The sequence below is a fragment of the Balaenoptera acutorostrata genome, chromosome 18 (genome assembly GCF_949987535.1).
Source record: "Balaenoptera acutorostrata chromosome 18, mBalAcu1.1, whole genome shotgun sequence".
NCBI classification, from domain to species: Eukaryota; Metazoa; Chordata; class Mammalia; order Artiodactyla; family Balaenopteridae; genus Balaenoptera; species Balaenoptera acutorostrata.
The window spans coordinates 77,450,550-77,470,776 of NC_080081.1; the positions used below are offsets into that span (position 1 = coordinate 77,450,550).

The following is a 20,227-nucleotide window of genomic DNA, read 5'->3' on the forward strand; positions in this document are numbered from 1 at the left end:
TATAAAACCAACATACTATTTTAGAACATTTAAAAATGTCTGTAAAACCCATAGAAAAATCATCCATACATTTACTCAAATATGAGTATGGGAATATATTAATATTTACCCTTCTAGTCTTTTTTATATGCACATATATTTGCATAGCTGAGTTTATATGGTATAAAAAATTGCCATTATTTATCTTAACAAAGCTTTCTCGTGGTCATTACAAATGCTCAGTCATCATATTTTTAAATACAGGTTTATAGTGGGGCAGTAACTGCAAATAAAGTGCCAAAAGGTTTCCCACCCACATTACCCTAAAAAGAAGAATTTGACACAGGCTAAGACCGAGGGCACAACTCAGCCAAGGGGTACAGTTTTGGGGTCAGAAGCAAAGCTGTGAACGGCACCTGTATCTGCAAGTATGTTTTAGTACTTTTGTTTTCATATTCTTCTTCGATTTATTATCATTGTTATTTTAAATTACCACTCCAGGCCTCTCTCATTCCTGCAACCAGTGAGGTAATAGTGCCCCGGGGCCTCTCTTTCCATTAAGGGGTAGGACAAAGTCTCCTGCTCAGACAGCCAGGACAGGGTCAGGATGATACAGGGCAGGTGACGGAGACCTGAGATCTCACGAGTGCAGATCAGGCATCCGGAGCTGGAGTTCTATGGGGCAAGATCCACATTCCCACAGGACGTTCCTGGATTCACCTGAAAAAGCTCCACTAATGATCCCACCGAGGAACCTACACTGCTGGTGGGTAGCTGTTGAAGGACTCCTGGTGCCTAGCAGCTGTTAATTATTTTCCAGAGAAAAATTAAAACTGCTTTCTCCTCTACACAAAATTTACCTTCTTCATCCATTTTATGGTGTTTTCACCTCCCTGGGCCGTGTCCTCAAAGATCTCTCCTGTAAAATCTTACCAGTTTAAAAGGAATCAAGGCAGGGGACGTTTTTGTGCAGTACAAAACAACGAGATGGTCCCAAACATTCGGAGGCAGAAAACAGCACACAACCTGCTTCCCGAACAACTTCCAGAACCTCCAGGTAGTAACTGGGTCATACATAACCACACAATTTAGCCCCTTATCCTAGTAAACTACACAGGATCTCACGAAGTGATCACAATTCTTAAAACAGATACATTAGGGAAATACTGTCCCACCAACTCCAGATTTTAGTTCAATTTCACAAATAAATGTAAAGAAGTGCCCTCTCTATCTACCCAGTTTAGATCAGTTCCTTTCCCCACACATTATCCAAGCAATAAGATACAATAAAGGACCAGAAACAATTCTAAAGTATTAAACAATTTTTTCTCTGTCTCGAGCCAATAAGATTGAGATGACTTCTTTACTATTTATCCACAGGTCTATTTTTGTAGATGTGAGAATGTCTTTCAGCAAACTCCATATTTCCTTTTTCTTTCCTAAAATACTTGTTAATAATTACCAGTTGGATTGACCATAACCCCAAAAAAGGAAAATAAATTCTGTAAGTTTGACACATGGAATAACAATCCTTCTCCCTATTATTATATTTCTGAGAAAAGCTCACTGAAAAATCATTCAGTCCCCCTAAAAATATACATCTAAAACAATCTATGTCAATGTGCTGACAATCTGTCATCCTAAAGAAATTCCTTCAGCTGTCATTGAGTGGGGACAGAAAAGAAATTGACTAAATATGCTAAATGTGGGCAAAGAAGGTGTTTGCATGTTTGAGTTGTGGTTTATGATTTACTATAATATTCATATTTGAAGGCTAAGGAAATGTACAGAAATATGAGCATTTTAACTATTTTCTTACAACTCAAAAATAATGAGGAATACGAAGCTTTGACAGCCCAATGGTACATAAGCAAACTGAGGCCCCCAACACCTTTGAATCATGTAACCTCGCAGGGATGAGAAAACAGAACAGGAGAAAATGCCCTGGTACTCTTCACATATGCACACATGAAGGGCGTGCATTACTTCCCCAGGATTCGGCTGTCGTGAAGGAGACCAAGTTTAGTTTGGTCAAATGTTCCCCAGGTTTATAAGGTATAGAACCAATATTCTAATGCCAGCTCTATCTGTTGCATTAAAACGCAGGCAAGGATGCATGGTTCAGCCTTAGCAGGCCTACCCATCAAAAATGATTGTAAGGGAGGGAGGGAGATGCAAGAGGGAAGAGAAATGGGAACATATTGTATATGTATAACTGATTCACTTTGTTATAAAGCAGAAGCTAACACACTATTGTAAGGCAATTATACTTCAATAAAGATGTTTAAAAAAAAAAAGAAAGAAAAAAAAAATGATTATAAGAAAGTGTGTGGGATTATGAGAGAGAGAAAATGTGTGTGTGTGTGTGTGTGTGTGGAGAGAGGGGAGGGGAGAAGTTCAATATAAATGAAAGACCTTTCTGATAAACATGGCACTTGGCCTGATTCAAATATCAAGAAGCAATTAGTAGAATCTTTCTCCCTTATTTTTATTTATTTTTAGATATAATTTACATACAGTCAAATTGGTCCTTTCCCATGTACGGTCCTATGAGTTTTGACAACTGCATAGACTTGTGTGGCAAGAGGAAAACCTGGTACTTTTCTGTCATCGGGGCACTGATGGTTTTAGCGTCACGGCAGGTCCAGTTGAAAAGGACACCAGGGTAGCCAGGGCCCTGGGCAGCTTGCCTGGTGCCTGATAATTACAACCTCATGGTGACAAGGTCCTTGTAACTAGGCTTCTTTTCAATGAACTGATCATTTGTATGTAACACCGGGCTCCTCAAAGTGACTGGCTCAAAGGAACGTGAACCAAGAGGTAAAGAAACTTGTTGGCCGGACGGGACATTAATTAAAATCACAATCAGCACAGCTATTTTGTTCCAGTGATTGCGGTAAGTAAACAAGTTACTCCCAAAACTTAGTGGCTCAAAACAAGAATGATGTGAATGCCACTCGCAGATCTGCACCTGGTCGGGTTGGGCAGGGGGCATGTCTCTGCTGCCCTGGCATCGGCTGGGGGCTGGAGTCCTCTGAAGCTCACTCACTGGTGTGTGGCTGGCAGCCGAGGCCTCAGAGAACTGTGGACCAGAAAGCTCTGTGTTTCTTCTCCGTGTGCCCTGGTCTTCCTACAACAGGACAGTTGGGTTCCGAGGATGGTGTCCCTTGTATGCCCTACCCTTGGAAGTCACCTAGTGTCCACGTAATCGGGAAGAACAAGTCTGACTCCATATTGGATCTGTTTCTTTTACTTTAACCTTTGTATTCTATTGCTTTGGCTACAAGTTAAGAATGTTGCCTGTAGCCTGAAATATACAGGATAGTCCATTCTCAAGGCTCTGACCTTTGAAGGTAGCATACTTCCCCATTCATATAGAGATAAAAAGTTGCAGAACAGAGAATAACCTTTGTCTTGTGGGAGGTTTACAGGAACACCGTGACCTGACCTATACGGACAGCTGCAAGGACAAAGGATTCCGCCGCCAAGAAGTTGGCAACAGCTAGCCACACCCCTCCCCTTTCAGTATAAAAGCAGCCCGAGTTCCAACAAGTAAGATGGTTCTTCGGGACACCAGGCCACCAAATTCTCAGTCTGCTGGCTTTGGGAATAAAGTCACTATTCCTTGCCCCAGCGACTCATCTCTCAATTGATTAGCCTGTCGCGCAGCAAGCAGTATGAGCGTGGACTCAGAAACATCTACTGCTTCAGGGTGTTACAAGGGTCCACCCCGAATCAGGGGAAGGACACACAGCCGCCACTGCTCAGTACCGAAGTGACAGAAGATCTTTGTATGAAGATCACGGGACGTCAGACACGTTGGTGGAGCCCTCTTTGGAGAATACAATCTGTTGCTCTGTTATGAGCCACCAAGATGAAGAGCTACCACAACAATCTTTCAGAAGTGCAGATCTCATCCCATCACCGCTACTGTGTTTAAAATACCCTGAACCATCTGCATCCAAGGCTTACCTGACGTCACCCCAGTTTTCTCCCCGACTGCCTTTTAGGACGTTTCTTTCATTCCCGACTTTCAACCCTTCAGAGCTACTTGCAATTTTCCAGACTCACTTGCACACCCTCTTCCTAGAGAAGCCATCCTTCTTTGTTTTACTTGGCTTACTCCCAACTCATTTCTTTAGGAATGACTTCTCCTGGGCCGTGGTCTCCTCTAAGATGCCGTCCTTGGAAGAAGCAGCCTGAACAGTTGTGGCTCTACCAAGAGCAGGGGTCCGTGGTCTCCTCCCCGCTTTGTCCCGGCCAGTCGTCTGACCTAGGGTTTCACGCGTTTACCTGAGTCAGTTTCCTCGTGCTTCCATCCCTCCCATCGATAGACGCTGAACTCAACGAACACCCCTCAAGCTAACTCCATTTCAGAGTCTCCTTCCCAGGGATCCTTACCTGCAGTGAACGGTTTAAGATGATTCCAGTCTTTTACGACAATGAAAAATAAAATGATCGCAACTCATGCCACTGACAACGGGGTAATCTCCCCAGAATATAAAGAACTGCTAGAAATTTTTTTTAAAAGGGGAAATGCCAGTATTTATCAAAATTATTAATGCATCTACCCTTTGACATGGAAGTCCCACTTCTGGGAACTTATCCAGCACTGCAGCATAATTTGTTGAAGCAAAATGTTGAAGTTGGAAAAAACCCAAGTGTCCATCAATAGGGGACTGGTTAAGTAAACTACTTACCTAACTGAACACTCTGCTTTTTTTTTTTTTTTTTTTTAACCTAACTGAACACTCTGCTATTGAAAAAGACTGAGGAGGCCCTCTAGCATTATGTGGGGGAGTTTCTTGGGATATACTGTTATGTCACAAAAGTGGGTGCAGAAGAGGTCTGACACTTTGTGATATACATAGATATATGTGTATGCATATGTATGTGTGTGATATGTACGTATGTACATATGTGTATGTCTCAGTGTGTGTGTGTACATATTTCTTCCTATCCAAGAGTGGGGAACATCTTCCTTTTTATTCACACTGACTTTATAGCTTTAGTACATTTCAGTTCATTTAAAATATTATATCTTTTTAATTAATGTTTAAGAAACATATTTTCGTAACATCGTAGACAGAAGAACTTGATTTTCAATATCATTTTAATTTTATTCTTTAGAATTCCTTCTACCAACTTAATCGGCAACAACAAAGACTTAGCTGTTTTAAACAGAATTTAGGGTTCTTTTTTTCCATTTGTGTTCATTGTGTAGAAACCACTGATAAGCATTTTTTGATATGGGCAGATACCCCTTGTGGGGTTATACATTGTAACAGATGCTATAGAAACAGGAAAAAAAAAGGAGAAGCAGCAGAATCCTCAGTCATGACTCCTATCTATGTAGACTAGGGCTAGAGGCAGGGTAACCATGGCACTGGCTATGGTTACAGGAAGTAGCCGATAAGGAAGAGAGATGCAGGAAGAGGCATCTCATGAGGGTTCCTGGGGGAGGAATCCCAGGGCATTTCCCATCACAGACAGATTTCTATCAGACCACACAAACAGAAAAAGGAAGGAAAAACAACCCCCCAAGGGCATGTGTAGGTACGCGGCTCTTGTGAGTCTACGGCAGTGCTTATCCCAGGAGGAACTGCTAGAAAGACGGGCCCAGGAGACCTGTGTTAAAACAAGGGCTTGGTGTGATTCCGGTGGGAAGAAAAACCCAAAGCTGCTGTATAACTTCCCTATGGTAAGTCTTCCATCAGTCTTTTCAGATACACTGGGGGATAAAGTAACAAGATCCTGCAAATACTCAACATGAGCTTTTAACATTTCCAGAAACAATTACTAAGTCAAATGCACGTTTTACGTCAGCTAATGATACTATGAACGGACCCCAGTGGCCTTTACCATGACCTATCAAATAGCACAGGAATGTTTTACAGCACTGCCTTTTGGGTTAAATTTCTCTGGCAAGTCTCCTCCCCCACCAAAAAAGTCAGGATATACAAAACACACCCAAGTTTTATAGATTTAAAGTATGTTCAGCATCAAGAACAGCAGTAAGAACCCAGGAAAACTTATTTTCCATTTTCATACCAACACATACTGGTGGCCAGGTTCTATCTCATTGTGGCTTGCTCTCATGATGGAGTGTCCCAAAGCAGGTGAATTTCAAAGCGCCCTGAAGGCAGGTGTAACTGACAGAACTCCTGGATGATAGCTGGTGATAGCTGGAAACCACCCAAGATCAAGGCAGCACTTTACCCACCTGAAAGCACTGACATGATCTCTGTTAACATCACAGCTCCCGCCCGGTTCATACACCAGGAGAAAGGAAGGTGTGCTTTCAGGCAATCAGTAGGCACTTAGAGGCAGTGCTAGTTTGGCCTCTAAAGCAGGCAGGCAGACAGGCATCTGGATCCATTAAAGCCTGGAGAACAGCATTCAGTCACCACGAGAGGGCTTGGATTTGAAAGAAACTGGCAAATCTCCACTCTCCAGTGGATTCCTTCCAGCAAATTCCAGCAGAGTGGACTGCTGAGAGGCTGAAGTTTTAAGGGACGAGTCTTAATGTTTCATTTAAACGCTCCTGATGTAACTCGAGCAGAGTGTGTGAGCACCAAGGGGTCCAGGCTACTTAATGGAATCTGAAAATGCTGCTCTAGGTCAGGGGAGAAGATAAGATCACAGATGATGTTAGAAGAATTATTTCTCAGTTATGGACAAGGGCCCACATTACTGGAAAACAGTTAATTTATTAGCACATCATTTATAAGCAATGCACAGACAGGAAGCAGGCAAACTTCCAGTTAACCTGACAGATTTAATTGTGGTTGTTCTGCTCTACAGTAATCATACATAGTTGCAGAGTTGACGATTACATAAGAAGAGCTACGTTCAGGGCCGAGCGTCTGAAGATGCAGTGAGGGAAGATTCACCTCCTCCCGGGAAGGCTTCTGGCAGAGGGGGGAACTAGAAAACTAGATTCCTGTTCAGGGAGGGAGCAGGGACGAGAAGAGCCTCACGCCCATAACCCCAGCAGAGCTGTAAGGTTGTCAAACATGAAATACCTTAAAAGGATGCTAAAGGCTGATGTGAGAGCTTGCTGCATTGTTGACACCACGCTAAAGGCTTTCCAATGTGACTCCACTTCATCCTCACCAACTTCGGGATGTCTGTACCTTCTTATTGTCATTTTACAGAGAAGGACACGGAGGCTGTGAGTGGCCCGGAGGCTTGCCCGAACCTGCATGGCCTGAGCTGGAGGCAAAGCCCGCAGGGGGAGCCCCCAGCCGCGGCCGTGATGCCGCCCTCGGCTGATGGACACCAGCCAGACAGCGGATGGAAGCGCGGTTCCAGGAAGACAGGTCTGTGGGCTCCTGGCCTTCCTCTGCCCCAGGAGGGGTTAAGCAGAAGGCAATCGCCAGGCTGACGCACCTGTCCACTACCGCCATCTTGCTTTATTATGGCCAGTGTCATCCTAGTCAAACTTTACTCCAGCCCTGCCTCAAGCTATGATATTACCTGGAGTTCACTGACTTCCTGGTCCCTGGTTCTCAACCCACTGGGATTGGATTTCCAGAACTCCCCAACCATGGGAAACCCTATTCGTATAAAGGAATGCTACTCAGCCATAAAGAATCAACTACCGATACTCTCAACAACTCTCAAATGGAGAAGCCAGCATAAGACCACACACCGTCCAGTTCCATGCCTACAACATTCTAAGAAAGGCAAAACTATAGCATCGGAAACCAGAGCAGTCATTTCTAGGGACTGAGTGTGAGGGTAGCGGCCGATACAAAGGGGGCTGGGGGAGGTATGGGGAGTGATGGCGTTGCTCTGCATCTGAGTGCGGTGATGCATTTGTTAGGACTCACAGAGCTGTACACTAAAAAGCATTAATTCTGTGCACGTGCATTATACCTTGTAAAACAGGACAGCGGCATACCTTACTAATAAATACCTTCAAAGGAATAAGGGAAACCAATTAGCTGAGGCTAATGAGGAGGTAAAGCTTCCAGTTAACAGCTAGTGTTATGAAAAAGCAATTTTCAAATTGACAAGTGACCCACAAAAGATTATCAAAACAACGTGCAGGGACTTCCCTGGTGGCGCAGTGGTTACGAATCCGCCTGCCAATGTAGGGGACACGGGTTCGAGCCCTGGTCCGGGAAGATCCCACATGCCGCGGAGCAACTAAGCCCGTGCGCCACAGCTACTGAGCCTACGCTCTAGAGCCCGCGAGCCACAACTACTGAGCCCGCGAGCCACAACTACTGAGCCCGTGAGCCACAACTACTGAGCCCACGAGCCACAACTACTGAAGCCCACGTGCCTAGAGCCCGTGCTCTGCAACAAGAGAAGCCACCGCAATGAGAAGCCCGCGCGCCGCAACGAAGACCCAACACAGCCAAAAAATAAATAAATTAATTAAAAACCCCATGAACCCCAAAAGCCCAATAGATTCCTAGAGGCTGGCCTCTACTGAAAACCTGCTCAACTGATTACCTGTTTATTAAGCGCTGTGTCATTAGTCCTGCCTGGGCCACTGAGTTGGTGAATAGACAAGCACCCGGTACTACCCTGTGCAGTGCCATCTCTGAAAGCAGGAGGGCCTTTAGCCAGGGGAGCGAGTTGGAATCTGTGAGCTTTAGCGCAGATGTGATGAGCTGTACCCCTTGCTGGGTTTGAGTCGTTTATTTCTGCCACAGCACCAGGTGGAGGGGAAGAGCGGGCGCCTGCAACAACGCACCCAGCAGAGCTCTCAAAGTTCGCGCGGGCCCCTTGAGTCCTTCGCATCAATTTTGTTTCTGGGCTTGCACTTCTTTTTTTTTCTGAATTCCAGGGAGGCTTAAACAGTTTATGGAGTTAGAGACTCAATTTTTAAAACATCCATGCATAAATACTTTTTTTCAGAATACTGGATCTCTATAACGATCCTCTTAGGTAAAGCAGCTGCGAAAACATCATTAAAAAAGCATATATTGTCACCTGTGCAAAGCAGTTAAGAGTCTACTTTTATAAAGTTCAAAGTGCTCGGGTATCTGGTAGGGGAATCCCTCCAGACCGCTAAGCCTTCTCCGGCTTTGTGACGGCTGCTCCTCGTCACCCCTCCCCCTCGCCTTTTGCTAACAACCTCCCAGCTCTAAGGACCAGCAGCGACCAGCTAGGCTTTGAGAGCCGGGTCCTAAGCCCCCGTCTAACTAGTTCTGCAGCCGCTTTCCCGCTGAAACGCAAAACCCCAGCAAAGTGCACGTTTTCCCTGTTGTTTACCCTGCCCACGACTCCTGACACCCCTCACAGAGCTGGAATAAACAGAGCGGGTGGGATGGTAAAGGCAGGTGTGGGCTCTCCTTGGTACACAGGCCTAACCCTCCCTTCTAGCCCCTCCTCATCTTTCAGGTCTTAACTCATTTCATCCTGGAAACCCGAGGCCCCTACCCTCGCCGGCTGTGAGGGAGGATCTACCCCTTCTGATGGATCTCACTTCAAGCATCTTCCTGGAAGCCATCGCCCAGCATGGTATTGAGTGGGGGCAGTTCTCACCTGTGTCCCCCCCAAGAGCCAGAGCTCCGTCTTGTTCATCTGGATCCCACGACCCCAAATTGCGATGGTTTAAATCTCTATTTCAGGGATAATATTTCCAGACCTCTAGGCTAATATGCATCCCATCTCCAGGCCTGTATCCCATAACAGTTTAACAACCCCAGGAAAACATTAAAATTTCTTATATATGTTGCCAAAAATAAGTAGACACTCTAAATGGTATAAAATTCCCTTTTTTTTTTCACATCGATATCTACGTGTCATGGTTGTTCTCTGTATTAGGAACCACCAACTTCTCACCATCATAATGGCCATGATTTATGCCCCAGGTTAAAACTACAAAATTACATTAAAGGTCTCTGCTTACCATGTGCCCGACGTATTGAAAGACACATTTTCTGAAATTGCTTTTACTATGGAACTTGCCTATTCCAGAATGAAAAAGGGATCCCAGTCTCCAAAAGCAACAAAGCTCCTGTCTGGTTTTCAGGCCCCTCCTCTGGCCACGCCGGTACCCCTACCTCCTTGCCTTTGCTAATTTCATTCCTTTTCCTGGCCTGAACGCAGACACACGAGGAGTCCCACCCACCTGGCCAGCCTCTTAGTCCAGCCTCACAACAAGGTTTCACCTTCTGAGAAATACGGTCCATCTGGTCACAGCCACTAAACTTAGCATTTAATTGGTTTTAATACAAAGCAAAACTACATGCAAAGTTTGTCTTTCAAGCCTTCAATGAGCTGATGTGCACTTTCTGTTTCCCTCAAGGTGACCAAAACAGCCAAGTGCTTGTGACATTCTTTTTTTTTTAACGTTTTAGCATTTTTAAAAAACGGTGGCGAAATACACATAGAGTTTACCATCTTAACCATTTCTAAGTGTGGAATTCAGTGGCATTAAGTACGTTCACACTGTTGTGCAACCATCACCACCGTCCATCCACAGAACTCTCTGTGACATTCTTGTTTGTCATCGTCTGCGGGAAGGCAGACAGAAAATTGCCCGTTAGTTTCTAGTGATAAAAACCCAGTTTTAATTCACGGAACTGTACACCTAAAAATGGTGTATCTTACTGTATATTCATTATACTTCAATAACACTGATTAAAAACAAAATAGGAGAGATGTAGTGTGGACCATCAGGGTCTAGACCACCATGGGGCTCGAGGGAGAGATGGGATTTTATCAAAAGACACAGGAACCCTTGAGGAGTTTGAAGAGAGTAGTGGAATTCATTCGCTCACTCACTGCCCACATTTTGGGGCACCCATGCTCCAGACACTGTACCAGGCACTGGAGCTGGTCAGATGTATGTTTCAGAAAGCTCATCCTGTTACTGGACTGAATGTCAATATTATGACATAGTATGAGTGTGTTTCATGTTTGATAATTGCAATCATTGTTGCTTTTGTTGTGGTCATCCATGTACAATACTTGGTGTCAGTCTATTTATCTCTTGTAAAAATAAAATACAGTGTGTGTGTGTGAAAAAAAAAAAAACAAAAAGGGCTTCCCTGGTGGCGCAGTGGTTGAGAATCCACCTGCCAATGCAGAGGACACGGGTTCGAGCCCTGGTCTGGGAAGATCCCACATGCCGCAGAGCGGCTGGGCCCGTGAGCCACAATTACTGAGCCTGCGCGTCTGGAGCCTGTGCTCCGCAACAAGAGAGGCCGCGACAGTGAGAGGCCCGCGCACCGCGATGAAGAGTGGCCCCCGCTTGCCACAACTGGAGAAAGCCCTCGCACAGAAACGAAGACCCAACACAGCCATAAAAATAAATAAAAATTTAAAAAAAAAAAAAACAAAAAAAAAAAAAAACAAAAAAAAAACAAAAAAAAAAAACAAAAAAAAAAAAAGAAAGCTCATCCTGGCTTAATTATAGATGTTTCAATGGGCAAAGCTAGTGTTCTCTGCTATCATCCAGGTAAAAAGTACTAAATTAAGGTAGTAGCAGAGAGGATGGAAAACAAAGATGGAATATATTTTTAGTTTTACCATCAATAGGGCCACTATGAAATCACTGATTCCATCATTTTGTTCCTATTTTTTAATCACTCGAACCAATGGTTACCTTGGCCTGAATACATTTTATATAGCACACCACACAAGCACTAAGTAAGAGCTGTCAGCAACAAAGAACGTGTGGCACAGATAATAATACATGAAGCGAGCATGTATTATGTTCAAGGCACTGCAGTGAAAATGGTCTAATTAGATCAACTTCATCTTGGTGGAGTATTTATGGCCTGGTTAGAGGGAAAGCTGTAATTCCACAAGGCTTTTTGTGGGTGAAGCTGGAGATGACTTGAATGTTTATCAACACAGGAAGGGCTGAACAGGTCGTAGGACACCACGGTGTGAAACACCAGGCGATGGATCTCTATGTAGTGATGGGAAATGATTCCAAAATACACTGTAAATAGAACAGGAGCTACAGGACGTATTACAAAACAGGATGACGTGTGTGTAAAACACTGATTTGTCTGTATATGTAAACATCTCTATAAACACAGAGAGAAAAGTCAGAAAAGAATACACATAAGGGAGTTGGGAGTGGAAGGACTTTCAGACTGAGACTTGTATTGCAGTGAGAGTATCACCATGCATTCCCTCTCTAGAGAAATTCGGTTCTATAGGTTAGTACACCAAGTGCGTGGACAGTATTACATCATAGGCTCTAGTTTCTCCGTACCATCTTTACTGCTAATTTAAATCATATACTGAGCCTCATAATAATGGCTAAGACTATATACACGTATGTATGCACACATGATACCTTTTTCACCTGGCATATTATTTTAAGTTTGTATTCTTAAATGACTGCTAGTTAAGAATATCAGAGGGCGTCTGAGATGAGAACGTCCTGGCTATCACAAAGGGCTTCTCCTTGAGTTATAAGAAAACCAGTTCAGAAAAACACATAATATACTTAATTTATTCTCACATAAGTAATTAACTACAAGATAACCCTTAGAACGTAACACTATTCATTGCAAATGAGCAAATCAAATTACAACAATCTTTGATCTTTCAGCTCAAAACACACTAAAACAGCGTACAAGTAGTACTTTCCCATGTTCGAATTCTACTTGAAGTGCACACGCTGATGCCACAGAGGTTATTCGGCAACGGCAGAGGCTGTCTGAGAGAATGCTCGAACTGTCTGCACTCAGCCAAGGATTCTGTTTCTTGGTTTTAAAATTAAGATCAGGAAGCCTCCACCAAAGAGAGAAGAGAAGAAGCCTGGAGGTAATGGTTGTTGTAAAAAGCTAGTTATTTTCGGAGATTTCTGGAGACTTGGCAGTAAAGCTTAGGTTAATATCAGAGATGTACATGACCTGGGGAATCTGCACGTGATACCAGCTGAGCCTCAGAAAGGCAGCACGACCACAAAAGTGCCAAGCAGGGAGAAGGCTCTGCTGGATAAGCAGCTGGAGTGAGAATATAAACAACTGAATCACAGGGCCAGACCCTCCACAATCCACATGACATTAGCCGTGTGGCTGACAGGGTCTTGGTGCTCCGGCCGGGTGTCAGGCCTGAGCCTCTGAGGTGGGAGAGCTGAGTTCAGGATACTGGTCCACCAGAGATGTCCCAGCTCCATGCAATATCAAATGGTGAAAGCTCTGCCAGAGATCTCCATCTCAACACTAAGACCCAAATCCACTCAACAACCAGCAAGCCACAGTGCTGAACACCTTATGCCAAACTACTAGCAAGGCAGGAACACAACACTGCCCATTAGCAGAGAGGCTGCCTAAAATCATACTAAGTTCACAGACACCTCAAAACACACCACCGGATGCAGTCCTGCCCACCAGAAAGACAAGATTCAGCCTCATCCACCAGAACCCAGGCACCAGTCCCCTCCACCAGGAAGCCTACACAACCCACTGAACCAACCTTAGCCACTGGGGGCAGACACCAAAAACAACGGGAACTGCAAACCTGCAGCCTGTGAAAAGGAGACCACAAACACAGTAAGTTAAGCAAAATGAGAAGACAGAGAAACACACAGCAGATGAAGGAGCAAGGTAAAAATCCACCAGACCAAACAAATGAAGAGGAAAAAGGCAGTCTACCTGAAAAAGAATACAGAGTAATGATAGTAAAGATGATCCAAAATCTTGGAAATTGAATGGAGAAAATACAAGAAACATTTAACAAGAACCTAGAAGAACTAAAGAGCAAACAAACTATGATGAACAACAGAACAAATGAAATTAAAAATTCTCTAGAAAGAATCAATAGGAGAATAACTGAGGCAGAAGAACAGATAAGTGACCTGGAAGATAAAATAGTGGAAATAACTACTGCAGAGCAGAATAAAGAAAAAAGAAGGAAAAGAATTGAGGACAGTCTCAGAGACCTCTGGGACAACATTAAACGCACCAACATTTGAATTATAGGGGTCCCAGAAGAAGAAGAGAAAAAGAAAGGGACTGAGAAAATATTTGAAGAGATTATAGTTGAAAACTTCCCAAATATGGGAAAGGAAATAGTTAATCAAGTTCAGGAAGCACAGAGAGTCCCATACAGGATAAATCCAAGGAGAAACATGCCAAGACACATTAATCAAACTATAAAAATTAAATAAAAGAAAAAATATTAAAAGCAGCAAGGGAAAAACAACAAATAACATACAAGGGAATCCCCATAAGGTTAACAGCTGATCTTTCAGCAGAAACTCTGCAAGCCAGAAGGGAGTGGCAGGACATATTTAAAGTGTTGAAAGGGAAAAACCTACAACCAAGATTACTCTACCTGGCAAGGATCTCATTCAGATTCGAAGGAGAAATTAAAACCTTTACAGACAAGAAAAGGTAACAGAATTCAGCACCACCAAACCAGCTTTACAACAACGGCTAAAGGAACTTTTCTAGGCAGGAAACACAAGAGAAGGAAAAGATCTACAATAACAAACTTCAAACAATTAAGAAAATGGTAATAGGAAAATACATATCGATAACTACCTTAAATGTAAATAGATTAAATGCTCCAACGAAAAGACACAGACTGGCTGAATGGATACAAAAACAAGACCCGTATATATGCTATGTACAAGAGACCCACTTCAGACCTAGGGACACATACAGACTGAAAGTGAGGGGATGGAAAAAGATATTCCATGCAAATGGAAATCAAAAGAAAGCTAGAGTAGCAATTCTCATATCAGACAAAATAGACTATAAAACAAAGACTATTACAAGAGACAAAGAAGGACACTACATAATGATCAACAGATCAATCCAAGAAGAAGATATAACAATTGTAAATATTTATGCACCCAACATAGGAGCACCTCAATACAGAAGGAAAATGCTAACAGCCATAAAAGGGGAGATCGACAGTAGCACGATCACAGTAGGGGACTTTAACACCCCACTTTCACCAATGGACAGATCATCCAAACAGAATATAAATAAGGAAACACAAGCTTTAAATGATACATTAAACAGGATGGACTTAATTGATATTTATAAGACATTCCATCCAAAAACAACAGAATACACCTTCTTCTCAAGTGCTCCTGGAACATTCTCCAGGATAGATCATATCTTGGGTCACAAATCAAGCCTTGGTAAATCTAAGAAAATTGAAATCGTATCAAGTATCTTTTCCAACCACAACGCTATGAGACTAGATATCAATTACTGGAAAATATCTGTAAAAAACACAAACACATGGAGGCTAAACAATACACTACTTAATAACCAAGAGATCACTGAAGAATCAAAGAGGAAATCAAAAAATACCTAGAAACAAATGACAATGAAAACACAATGACCCAAAACCTATGGGATGCAGCAAAAGCAGTTCTAAGAGGGAAGTTTATAGCAATACAATCCTCCCTCAAGAAACAAGAAACATCTCAAATAAACAACCTAAACATACACCTAAAGCAATTAGAGAAAGAAGAACAAAAAACCCCCCAAAGTTAGCATAAGGAAAGAAATCATAAAGATCAGATCAGAAATCAATGAAAAAGAAATGAAGGAAACAATAGCAAAGATCAATAAAACTAAAAGCTGGTTCTTTGAGAAGATAAACAAAATTGATAAACCATTAGCCAGACTCATCAAGAAAAAAGGCAGAAGACTCAAATCAATAGACTTAGAAATGAAAAAGGAGAAGTAACAACTGACACTGCAGAAATACAAAGGATCATGAAAGATTACTACAAGCAACTATATGGCAATAAAATGGACAACCTGGAAGAAATGGACAAATTCTTAGAAAAGCACAACTTTCCGAGACTGAACCAGGAGAAACAGAAAATATAAGCAGACCAATCACAAGCACTGAAATTGAAACTGTGATTAAAAATCGTCCAGCAAACAAATGCCCAGGACCAGATGGCTTCACAGGCAAATTGTATCAAACATTTAGAGAAGAGCTAACACCTATCCTTCTCAAACTCTTCCAAAATATGGCAGAGGGAGGAACACGCCCAAACTCATTCTATGAGGCCACCATCACCCTGATACCAAAACCAGACAGAGATGTCACAAAGAAAGAAAACTACAGGGCAGTATCACTGATGAACATAGATGTAAAATTCCTCAACAAAATCCTAGCAAACAGAATCCTACAGCACATTAAAAGGATCATACACCATGATTAAGTGGGGTTTATCTCAGGAATGCAAGGATTCTTCAATATATGCAAATCAATCAATGTGATACACCATATTAACAAATTGAAGGATTAAAAACCATATGATCATATCAATAGATGCAGAAAAAGCTTTCAACAAAATTCAACACCATTTATGATAAAAACCCTCCAGAAAGTAGGCATAGAGGGAACTTACCTCAACATAATAAAGGTGATATATGACAAACCCACAGCCAACATCATTCTCAATGTTGAAAAACTGAAACCATGTCCACTAAGATCAGGAACAAGACAAGGTTGCCCACTCTCACCACTATTTTCAACATAGTTTTGGAAGTTTCAGCCACAGCAATCAGAGAAGAAAAAGAAATAAAAGGAATCCAAATTGGAAAAGAAGAAGTAAAGCTGTCACTGTTTGCAGAGGACATGATAGTATACATAGAGAATCCTAAAGATGCTACCAGAAAACTACTAGAGCTAATCAATGAATTTGGTGAAGTAGTAGGATACAAAATTAATGCACAAAAATCTCTTGCATTCCTATACACTAATGATGAAAAATCTGAAAGGGAAATTAAGGAAACACTCCCATTTACCACTGCAACAAAAAGAATAAAATACCTAGGAACAAACCTACCAAAGGAGACAAAAGACCTGTATGCAGAAAACTATAAGACTCTGATGAAAGGAATTAAAGATGATACAAACAGATGGAGAGATATACCATGTTTTCGGATTGGAAGAATCAACATGGTGAAAATGACTATACTACCCAAAGCAATCTACAGATTCAATGCAATCCCTATCAAACTGCCAATGGCATTTTTCAAAGAACTACAACAAAAAATTTCACAATTTGTATGGAAACACAAAAGACCCCGAATAGCCAAAGCAATCTTGAGAAAGAAAAATGGAGCTGAAGGAATCAGGTTCCCTGACTTCAGACTATACTACAAAGCTACAGTAATCAAGACAGTATGGTACTGGCACAGAAACAGAAATACAGATCAATGGAACAGGATAGAAAGCCCAGAGATAAACCCACACACATATGGTCACCTTATTTTTTATAAAGGAGGCCAGAATATACAATGGAGAAAAGAAAGCCTCTTCGATAAGTGGTGCTGGGAAAACTGGACAGCTACATGTAAAAGAATGAAATCAGAACACTCCCTAACCATACACCAAAAAAACCTCAAAATGGATTAAAGACCTAAATGTAAGGCCAGACACTATAAAACTATTAGAGGAAAACATAGGCAGAACACTCTATGACACAAATCACAGCAAGATCCTTTTGGACCCACCTCCTAGAGAAATGGAAATAAGAACAAAAATAAACAAATGGGATCTAATGAAACTTAAACGCTTTTGCACAGCAAAGGAAACCATAAACAAGATGAAATGACAACCCTCAGAATGGGAGAAAATATTTGCAAATGAAGCAAATGACAAAGGATTAATCTCCAAAATTTACAAGCAGCTCATGCAGCTCAATATCAAAAAAACAAACAACCCAATCCAAAATTGGGCAGAAGACCTAACTAGACATTTCTCCAAAGAAGATATACAGATTGCCAACAAACACATGAAAGAATGCTCAACATCACTAATCATTAGAGAAATGCAAATCAAAACTACAATGAGATATCATGTCACACCCATCAGAATGGCCATCATCAAACAATCTACAAACAATAAATGCTGGAGAGGGTGTGGAGAAAAGGGAACCCTCTTGCACTGTTGGTGGGAATGTAAATTGAGACAGCCACTAAGGAGAACAGTATGGAGTTTCCTTAAAAAACTAAAAATAGAACTACCATACGACCCATCAATCCCACTACTGGGCATATACCCTGAGAAAACCATAATTCAAAAAGAGTCATGTACCAAAATGTTCATTGCAGCTCTATTTACAATAGCCAGGACATGGAACCAACTTAAATATCCATCGACAGATGAATGGATAAAGAAGATGTGGCACATATATACAATGGAATATTACTCAGCCATAAAAAGAAACGAAATTGAGTTATTTGTAGTTATAAATTTGAATATTACTTGAATACTATTTGAATATTTGGAATTTGAATATAAATTTGAATATTACTCAGCCATAAAAAGAAACGAAATTGAGTTATTTGTAGAGAATGGACTTGAGGATGGGGGAGGGGGAAGGGTAAGCTGGGACGAAGTGAGAGAGTGGCATGGACATATATACACTACCAAACGTAAAATAGATAGCCAGTGGGAAGCAGCCGCACAGCACAGGGAGATCAGCTCGGTGCTCTGTGACCACCTAGAGGGGTGGGATAGGGAGGGTGGGAGGGAGACGCAAGAGGGAGGAGATATGGAGATATATGTATAGCTGATTCACTTTGTTATAAAGCAGAAACTAACACACCATTGTAAAGCAATTATACTCCAATAAAGATGTTAAAAAAAGATAAAACAAAATTGAAACACCCCCCAAAAAATATAAACAAACAAACAAATAAATAATAAATAAAATTAAGATCGCCCAGAAATACTAAGGAGAAAATTGGGCATGAATCAGTGGAGACATTTTATTTATTCATTCATTCATTCATTCATTCATTTTTCATCTTGTAAAGAATGTTTAAAAGGCTGTTTAGAAAAGACCATTTAATCCCTGTTGCTTGGCCACAACTGAAATATTAATGTAAGGAACTCACCCAGCACTTTCAGAATTGAAAACGTTCCAAACAGCATTTTTCAGACAGACTGAAACTGTACTCGTCGCAGCCTCAGCCCACTTGAAGTTTTTTTTTTTTGAAAAGGAAAAAGGCAAGATAGTAGGTGTAAATGACTAAGAAGGGCCCCCAAGGAAGCTCTGGAAAGCTCAAGGGTTGGGGCTTCATGGAGAATGTCTTGATAAGAAGTCTAGACTATCTGTAATGTGCTGATTGTGAGGAAAACCAGATTATTGAGAAATCTTCTGAAGCCAGCACCTCCAGGAGATGAAAAAGCCCGTGAAAGTTGGGCTGCCATGTGGGACAGGGACTCCAATGCTCGTCACTTCAGTCCACAGCACTAATTATCTACGACCCCAAGTGACATTCAGGAGTGACTCCTATCACAGATGCAAAAAATGCCCCGGGGTGGGAGGCAAACATCTTTAAGCGCCTAAAGGGAATTGTAAAAATGTGGACAGAAAGAAGACAGAAACCGCAGTCCATTACGGGTAACATCACAAAGTTCTTACTCGGAGTGGGTTGAGGTGAACACGGAAGCACAAGGCGAACAGACAAGGCAAGGGGGCTGCCCTCTGTGCAGATTAGAAAAATGCATCTCTTTTTCTAGGTGTTCCTATGTTTCAGCCCTATTGACCGCTTTGGCTGGGCAGCCTTGTGCAGTGCACAACCTGCGCAACTTGGGAAAATTACTTGGTAGGAGTTTAGTTAGAGAGCGAGTGATGTGAACCTCTATGTCTGACCTGCATATTCAACTGGAAGGAATAGACAATTTGGTAAAGAAATGGTTGATCACATTTCCATGAGCAAACCACTTGTTCAATGATCTGAGTTGAGGATTTTAAGGGACCACATCAGAAAAAGTGGATATATGCCACGGTTATTATTTCTGCCAAGAGTTGAGAAATCAGACACAAAATAACCCACAATAGAAGGAGATATTAGCACCACGCACAATGACCATTGCTTTTCTGTTTTCCCATAGAGTGACTGCCTGCTTCCTCTTTCGGAAACACGTCTGGAAATCTCTTAGTCATGACGGCCACGCCTTTATAGCAAAGCTATTCTTCAAAAGGAGGAACAAGGTGGCTGGTGGTCCCCCCGGGACCAAACATGAAGCGCCTTTTCCACTTGTCCCTCGGCCCGCCCCATCCACCCTGCTAGTTCCTCCAGACAGCACATTTATTTCACGTACAACTGCATCAGCATCTTGAAAAACAGGCTGACAACTCAATGAGTTCATTGAGAGATTTTTAATTACATTCCTGGCTTCCTCCCACTCAATCCCACATCCTCCCTGCTGAAGTGGCAGCATCCAAATATCCCAGAAGCAATAAATGAAAGCTCAGGAAACCGGCAGATTCCATGAGACATCCAGCCAGAAACCCTTTCATTCGAGTAAAGATAAAAACAGA

The 20,227-nt window shown here is 42.1% G+C and overlaps 1 protein-coding gene across 4 annotated transcripts in view; it reads right to left on the reverse strand.

Moving 5' to 3' along the window:
* The window catches only part of LOC102998822 (phospholipid-transporting ATPase IB), a 535,813-nt gene that overhangs the window by 184,884 nt on the left and 330,702 nt on the right, over positions 1-20,227 (reverse strand). The gene's annotated exons all lie outside the window — the stretch shown is intronic.